Raw genomic sequence first — 9107 nt, 5'->3', positions numbered from 1 at the left:
AAGGAGGAAATCATGAAATTTGCAGGCAAATGGTGGGATCTAGAAAAAATCATCCTGAGTGAAATATCCCAGAAGGAGAAAGACAAACACGGTATATACTCACTTATATAGACCTATAAGATGTAATAAACATAATGAAATCTGTACACATAAAAAAGATAATCAAGAGAGCGGACATGGGGTAAGATGATCAATCCTCGTTTAGAAAGACAGATGGGATGTGCATTGAACATATGACAGGAGTCTACTGAGCGCATCTGAAAGACACTAACTAGCAGTGTTTTCAAAGCTGATACAAAGACTCATGACCAAACCTTCAGCAGAGTACAGGGAATCACATGAAAGAAGGGGAGTTAGTATGATGGGGAAAGGATAGGAGCTCCACAAGGACCAAATACATCTGGACACAGGGTCTTCTCAGAGACTGTCATTCAACCACGGACCATGTATGGATATAACCTAGAACCTCTGCTCAGATGTAGCCTGTGGCAGCTCAGTAACCAATTGGTTTCCCATAGTGAGGGGAACAAGAACTATTTCTAACAGGAACTCAATGACTGGCTCTTTGGCCTCCCCACCCCCAAAGGAGGAGCAGTCCTGTTAGGCCACAGAGGAGGGCATTGCAGCCAGTTGTGAAGATACCTGATAAAATAGGATTGGATGAATGGGGAGGAGGTCCCCCCCATCAGTGGACTTGGAAAGGGGCACGGTGGAGAGGAGGGAGGGAGGGAGGGACTGGGAGGGAATGAGGGAGTGGGATACTGCTGGGATACAGAGTTAATAAAATGTAACTGATAAGAAAAAAAAGTTCTATATATATTGTAAATGTGGTAGTATTTTTCTTATTTAATTAATTCATGTATTTTAAATTATTATTATTATTTTTTTACAATTTATTCATTTTATTTCCTGAGTGTAGCCTGCTCCCTCATCACTTCCCGGTCCCACCGTTCCTCCCTCTTTCCAAATATTCCCTTCTCCTAGTCCACTGAAAGAGGGAGTTCTCCTCCCCTGCCATCTGACTGTAGTTCATCAAGTCTCATCATGACTGCCTAGATCCTCTTCCTCTGTGGCTTGTGCAGGCAATCGAGGTCATGATTGCAGAGGCAGCCCCTGCTTCCCTTACTCAGGGAGACTGAGCTGCCTATGGGCTACCTCTGAGCAGATGGTCTAGGTCCTCTCTACACATGGTCCTTGTTTGGTGCATAAGTCTCTCTGTAGGGCTCAGCTTTTTTAGCTTTGTGGGTCTCCTTATGGAGCTCCTGTCCCCTCTGGCTCCTTCTATCTCCCCCTTCTTCCATAAGACTTTCTAGGCTCTGCTCAAAATTTGGCTGTGAATCTCAGCATCTGCTTTGATCCCTGTTGGGTGGAGCCTTTTAGAGGACCTCTACAGTTGGCTCCCGTCCTGTTCCCTCTCTTCCACTGCTTCTGGTGTCTGTCCTGTTTGCCATATGAGATTTAAGCATCCTCCCTAGGGTCCTCCTTGTTTCACTTCTTTAGGTCTGTAGATTTTAGTATGGTTACCCTATATTATATGGCTAATATCCACTTATAAGTGAGTATATACCATGTGTGTCTTTCTGCTTCTGGGTTAACCCACTCAGAATGATCTTTTCTAGTTCTATGTATTTATCTGCAAATTTCATGATTTCCTTGTTTTTAATAGCTGAGTAGTATTCCATTGTATAAATGGACCACAATTTCTGTATCCATTCTTCGGTTGAGGGACATCCAGATTGTTTCCAGATTCTGGCTATTACAAATAAACCTGCTATTGACATAGTTGAGCAAATGTCCTTTTTGAATGGTGGTGGAGCATCTTTTGGATATATGTCCAGGAGTGGTATAGCTAGATGTTGAGGCAGCGCTATTCTCAATTTTCTGAGAAAGCGCCAAGTTGATTTCCAAAGTGGTTGTACAAGTTTGCATTCCCACCAGCAATGGAGGGTTCCCCTTTCTCCACATCCTCTCCAGCATGTGTTGTCACTTGAGTTTTTGACCTTAGCCATTCTGATGGGTGTGAGATGGAATCTCAGAGCTATTTCGATTTGCATTTCCCTGATCACTAGAGATGTTGAACATTTCTTTAAATGTTTCTCTGCCAATTGATATTCCTCTATTGAGAATTCTCTGTTTAGCTCTGCACCTCATTTTTAATCTGATTATTTGGTGAAATTGGGTACCCTTGGGTTGAGTGCATATTCATTTAGTGCTTAGTGCAGAATTGCAATATCATCTTGGTGGGTTTCCCTTTAATGTGTATGTATTCTACTTCCCTATAATTGATTAGTTTTGTTTTGAAGAATATTTATTCAATATCAACTATAAGTATAACTGTAACTATACTTTCTTGTTTCTATTTTCTTGGAACATTTTTTATCCTTTTATCCCAAGATGATATTTGTCCTTGTAACTTGTGGTTACAAGTTGGATGTAGCACAAAGATGGCCCTTCTTTCTTTTTTTTTTTTAAACTTTTTTTAAATTAAATGTTTATTTTTTTATATTAGTTACAGTTTATTTACGTTGTATCTCAGCTGTAGCCACTTCCCTCATTCCCTTCCAATTCTCCCTCCATCCCTCATCTCCTCCCTGTCCCTCTCTAAGTTTACTGATAGGGGAGGTCCTCCTCCCCTTCCATCTGAACCCAGCTTATTGGGTCTCTTCAGGACTGGCTGCAATGTCCTCCTTTGTGGCCTAGCAAGGCTGCTCCTCCCTCAGGGGGTCGGGGGAGAGGTCAAAGAGCCAGCCATTGAGTTCATGTCAGAGACAGTGCCTGTCCCCCTTACTAGGGAACCTCCTTGCATACTGAGCTGCCATGGGCTGCATCTAAGCAGAGGTTCTAGGTTATATCCATGCATGATACTTGGTTGGAGAATCAGTCTCAGAAAAGACCCCTGTGCCCAGATATACTTGGTCCTTGTGAGCTCCTGTGCTCTCCAGGACAGGACACTAACTTCCCCTTCTTTCATATGATTCCCTGCACTCTGCTGAAGGTTTGGTTATGAGTCTCAGTATCTGCTTTGATACACTGCTAGGTAGAGTCTTTCAGAGGCCCTCTATGGTAGGGTCCTGTCCTGTTTCTTGTTTTCTCCTACTTCCAATGTCCATCCTATTTGTCTTTCTAAGTGAAGTTGATCACCTTAACCTGGGTCCTCTTTCTTGTTTATCTTCTTTAGGTGTACAGATTTTGGTATCTTTATTCTATCTTACAGGTCTAGTATTCACTTATAAGTGAGTATATACCATGTGTGTCTTTCTGTTTCTGGGATACCTCACTCAGTATGATCTTTTCTAGATCCCACCATTTGCCTGCAAATTTCATGACTTCCTTGTTTTTAATTGCTGAGTAGTATTCCATTATGTAAGTGTACCACAATTTCTGTATCCATTCCTCCATTGAGGGACATATGGGTTGTTTCCAGGTTCTGGCTATTATGAATAAAGCTGCTACAAACATGGTTGAACAAATGTGCTTGTTGTATACTTGAGCATCTTTTGGATATATGCCTAGGATATAGCTGGATCTTGGGGAAGCACTATTCCTAGTTGTCTGAGAAAGCTCTAGATTGATTTCCATAGTTGGACCCTGCTTTCTAATGTTATTTGATAGTTTATGTCTTTATTGGAGGAATTGAGGCCATTAATACTGAGAGGTAATACTGAGCAATGCTTATTAATTATTATCTTGGTTTTTTGTTGCTGTTATGGTCGGTTTTCTGTAGTGTTCTGATAAACTCTTCTGGGATTATTTATTCTTTGTATCCTCTTGGTTACAAGGTAGTTAACCTTCTCTTGGGAGTGAAGCTTTTTCATCTAATTCCTTTTGTAGGGCTGTACTGATAGGCACAAATTGTTTAAATTTATTTTTGTCATGAAATATTTTTCTTTTTTTTCAGCAACTAGAACAAATTTATTTTCATTTGATAGAAATTAAAAAACACCCTACAATACAATGAATCAATAGAAAATGAGAGCAGTGGTATTTTAGATAAGGTAATCCAAGAAGGCAATTGGAAGATGACATAGAAGAAGAAACTTAAACAATACGGCAAATAAGAACTGAAATTCCTAGGGCAAAGTAAATTCCACCAAAGCACGATAGAAGCAAGATGGAACCTTAGTCGCCTTCGTGCTTTTCTGAAGATTTAGGTGGATTCCTGCGGTTGAAGAAAAAGAAGGCCAAGTGTGGAGACTGTTTAGACTGAGATCATATGGGGTTAAAAAAAAAAGCAGAAATGGTGTAATTGGAATTATTTTTTAAAAATGAAATTTATGGCCTGTGTACACACTGCATGAATATTTAAATGCCATGAGGAGTAAAATGAATTAGCGAGGATACTAATTAAATGAAGCTTTTTGACTTCAGTAAGAAGGTATGGATTTCTAGGTGACAGGGTTGGAAAGAACGATGAGCATAAGAAAGAGTGAGTGGAGGGAGAGAATGGAGGAAAGGAGGGAGAGAGGAAGGAAGGAAGGTGGAAGAATGAAAGGAATTAAGGAAGGAAGGGAGAAGAAAAAGGGCAGGCATTTCCTCGATCGTGATTTATACATTTGCTTGGTATAGTAGCCTGAGTCTGTATCTATGACTTTTCAGTTCATCATCCACCCAGACCCTTCCAGCTTTTAAAGTCTCTATTTAAAAAGTCAGGTGTCAAAGAATCTTCACTAACCCTTTATCTGACAGAGGACTAATATCGAGTATATACAAAGAACTAAAGAAGCTGAAAAGCAGCAAACCAAGTAATCCAATTAAAAAATGGGGAACAGAGCTAAACAGAGAATTCTCGACAGAGAAATATCGAATGGCAGAGAAACACTTAAAGAAATGCTCATCCTCATTAGCCATCAGGGAAATGCAAATCAAAACGACCCTGAGATATCACCTTACACCCATCAGAATGGCCAAGATGAAAAACTCAAGGGACAACACATGCTGGCGAGGTTGTGGAGAAAGGGGAACCCTCCTCCACTGCTGGTGGGAATGTAAACTGGTACAACCACTCTGGAAATCTATCTGGCACTTTCTAAGACAATTAGGAATAGTGCTTCCTCAAGACCCAGCTATACCACTGCTAGGTATATACCCAAAGTTTGCTCAAGTATACACAAAGGAATACTTGCTCAACCATGTTTATAGCAGCTTTATTTGTAATACCCAGAACCTGGAAACAACCCAGATGTCCCTCAATGGAGGAATGGGTACAGAAATTGTGGTATTTTTACACAATGGAATACTATTCATCAATCAAAAAGGAGGAAATCATGAAATTTGCAGGCAAATGGTGGGATCTAGAAAAGATCATCCTGAGTGAAATATCCCAGAGGGAGAAAGACAAACATGTTATATACTCGCTTATATAGACTTATAAGATGTGATAAACATAATGAAATCTATACACCTAAAAAAGATAATCAAGAGAGCAGACATGGGGTAAGATTATCAATCCTCATTTAGAAAGACAGATGGGATGCACATTGAACATATGACAGGAGTCTACTGAGCGCATTTGAAAGACTCTAACTAGCAGTGTTTTCAAAGCAAAGACTCATGACCAAACCTTTGGCAGAGTACAGGGAATCATAAGAAAGAAGGGGAGTTAGTCTGATGAGGAAAGGATAGGAGCTCTACAAGGACCAAATATATCTGGGCACAGGTCTTTTCTGAGACTGACATGCAACCAAGGACCATGTATGAATGTAACCTAGAACCTCTGCTCAGATGTAGCCTGTGATAACTCAGTAACCAATTGGTTTCCCATAGTGAGGGGAACAAGGACTATTTCTAACAGGAACTCAATGACTGGCTCTTTGGCCTCCCCACCCCCCAAGGGAGGAGCAGTCCTGTTAGGCCACAGAGGAGAGCTTTGCAGCCAGTCCTGAAGATACCTGATAAAACAGGATCAGATGAATGGGGAGGAGGTCCCCCCTATCAATGGACTTGGCAAGGGGCACGGTGGAGAGGAGGGAGGGAGGGACTGGGAGGGAATGAGGGATTGGGACATGGCTGGGATACAGAGTTAATAAAATGTAACTGGTAAGAAAAAAAAATAAAACCCCACTGAGAAAAAAAAAAAAACAAAAAAAACAAAAAACAAAAACATCATCCACCATGACCAAGTAGGCTTTATCCCAGAGATGTGGGGGTGGATCAACATGCGAAGATCCATCAATGTAATGCACCTTATAAACAAACTGAAAGGGAGAAAAAAACCCACATGACCATCTCATTAGATGCAGAAAAGCCTTTGACGAAATCCAACACCCCTTCATGATAAAAGTCTTGGAGAGATGAGGGATAGAAGGCCCTTCCCTAAACATCATAAAGGCAATATACAGCAAGTCAACATCAAATTAAATGGAGAAAAATGTAAAGCAATTCCACTAAAATCAGGGACAAGACAAGGCTGCCAACTCTCTCCTTATCTATCCATTCATCTACTTCAAGAGATGAAAGGAGCAGGCTGCTCTGGGAAGAAGTGCCCAACCTGCTATGGCCATGCCATGCAGATGCCCAAGCAAAGGAGCTGGCTGAACACCGGCATGTCTGAGAACACAGCTCTTCTCTTTTCCAAGTCCCGGGCGCATGTGAAAGGAGGACGGGAGTGACATGTCTCCACTTAGAGGGTTTCTCAGAGGGTCACCACAGCTGCCTGTGCTAGTTTCCTGACACCTAAAGGGGTGCTGGGAGATGTGGGTTTGTTTTGTTTTGCATCATTTGCGTTTTACTTTGCCATGTGCCTACCAGAACTCAGACACACCTTCTAACGAACTAAAGGATTCCCGAATGGAAAAATAATTAGAAGCACTGGTATACCATTCTCTACAGCCATTTGGTGTTTCAGTAGCCCCGGTGAGCGGTTGTGCGGCAGTGTTATTATCCACACCATTCTTCACATGAAAATAAAGGGAATTTGAAGTGAAAAAAAAAAAAAAAAGTCAGGTGTCATTTTTAAGTCTCTGACTTTAAATGTAACTTGGTCTTTTCTCCTTGCATGTTTCTGTGCATTTAGTGTTTTGATTATTATGTGTCACAGGGAGTTTTTTTTTTTTTTTTTTTCTTTTCAGAAAAGGCTATTTTTTTATTCAAGTAACTGCAAATAGGAAACCAGAGGGAGGCACCAGGCTGGGACAGAACAAGGGGAGTCGGTGGCCCTACACCCTTTCCCATCAAAGTGGGCCTCCTCCTCACTCTGCTGCAGCATCCTCGGGGCAGGCCACCATCTTCCCTGGTGTGGAGTAGATGACCAGCCTGCTGCGCCCATCCCCCTTCCCCTAGAGTGTCTTGGGGAGGATAAATGGCGGCGCTGGTAGCGGCAGCAATGGTGGGCGTCTACGAATGAACATTGAACAGAAGAACAACAAGACTGTCCAGAGGTAGTTTGTGACAGAGGAAAAGAGGGAACCAGAACCTTGGGGGCCGGGGAGGAGCAAAAGGAGGGGGCAAGGCTAGCTCCATAGTGCCCGCTGCAGGAAGGGGACAGCCTAGAGTGGGGGGGGGCAAGTAAGTCCCCCTTCTGCTTTAGGTGGAAGCCAAAGAGGACCTTACCTTAGAGAGGGGTGTTAACTTCCATCTGTCACTGTCCCAGGTGAGAACAAGGTGGGTGGGGCTGACACCTGTCCTGCTTCCAGTAGCTCAAGGGGCTTAGCCAACCTCCGGAGGTCTAGGTAGGTGAGGTCAGAAGAGACTGAAAAAACCCACCTGGTCATAGTTCCGGTGCGGGGCATGCCTGGACCTAAGCATCCCCTGCCTGAGCACACCTGCTGCTGCCCCCTCAGCCAACGGGGCTTGTCAGAAGGAGCGGGGTCTGGGGCCCCTTAAGGCCAGGGAAGGCTCCCAGGACCCCCTACAAGGAAGCCAGGAACAGCAGAGCTGAAGGGGCTGGGGAAACGAAGAGCCCAGAGAGCAGGCCTCTAAGGGAGATGCGCAGCAGGATGGGCTGCAACTAAGTGGGAGGTTAGCCTTGTCGGGAGAGGGCAGGTGTGGCGGGGAGGAGGGCACAGGGCCGAATCCTGCTCCTGTGGGTGCCGCAGAGCCTGCGGCTAGTGCGGTAGTGTGCAGTGGGGACGGGGAGGGGCCTGGGAGCAGGGCCTCCAGAAAAGCTGCTCTTCAGTGGCTAAGAAGCAGGCAGCAGGGCGCTGGTGGTTACTGCTCCTCCTCCGAGGACTCCTGGGAGACGCCCTCTTCTTCCTCCTCCTCCAGTTCTTAGGTCTGCCCCTTGGTTTCCTCCCTGGAGCTGTGGTAACTTTCTGTGTCTTGGCGGTTCCCTTATTTTTGCTTCCCTTTGGTCGGTCCCGAGGTCTCTTCGGTGGTTGGCACTTCACTGGGCTCTTTCGGAGGCTGCTTGCGTGGCCTGCAATGGCCTCGCTTCTCAGCCCCTTTTCCTGCTTGGAGACCAGGGCCTGGCTAGACTTCGAGCCCGACTCAGTCATCTTCCTTCACTATGGGGCAGTTGAGAGACTGGGCCTTCTTGGAGCCACGCCAACACCAGAAATCCATTTTGTGCTTCTTGATAGGCATCGTTTTCTTTAAATTTTGGAAAATTTCTCCTATTGATTCTTGTAAGAAGTATTTTCTGTGCATTTGGTCTGTGTTTCTTCTTCTATTGTACCTGTTATTCTTTTGTTTGGACTGTTCAGAGTGTCCCAGATATCCTGGATATTTTGTACCTGGGGTTTTGTTGGTTTCTTTTTGAATTTTACATTTCTTTGAACAGAACTACTCATTCTTCTACTATGTCATCAGGACCTGACATTCTCTCTCCCAGTCGTTCAATGTGTTGATGACACCTATCTCTGAGATTTTCCCCAACATAATATTTTTATTGATTATTTGGTAATTATTTGGTAATCATGTACCATAATTACACTCACTTCTCAGTTCTTCCAGGTCCACCATACCTACCCTTGTGACCTCTACTCTTCTTGCCCCCCACAGAGGAAGAAGAAGAAGAAGAAGAAGAAGAAGAAGAAGAAGAAGAAGAAGAAGAAGAAAACAAGTCCAATTTGTATTGGCCACTTACTCACTGGAGTGTGTCAAACTCCCAGTGGCCAGCCCATTAAAGAAAGCCTTCTGAGTAGGGGTTCTAGGTTATAGCCATGAATGGT

At 43.6% G+C, this 9107-nt stretch overlaps 1 pseudogene; it reads right to left on the bottom strand.

Annotated features, from left to right (window-relative positions):
* Nucleotides 1-8145: 8145 nt before the first annotated feature.
* LOC129676978 (high mobility group protein HMG-I/HMG-Y-like) lies at nucleotides 8146-8432 on the bottom strand (annotated as a pseudogene).
* Between the last annotated feature and the right edge of the window lie 675 nt (nucleotides 8433-9107).

Source organism: Psammomys obesus, unplaced genomic scaffold (assembly GCF_907164565.1).
Source record: "Psammomys obesus unplaced genomic scaffold, mPsaObe1.curated_primary_1811, whole genome shotgun sequence".
Classification (NCBI taxonomy): Eukaryota; Metazoa; Chordata; class Mammalia; order Rodentia; family Muridae; genus Psammomys; species Psammomys obesus.
Note: the sequence above shows the minus strand (reverse complement) of the source record. Positions and strands in the feature narration are given on the sequence as shown.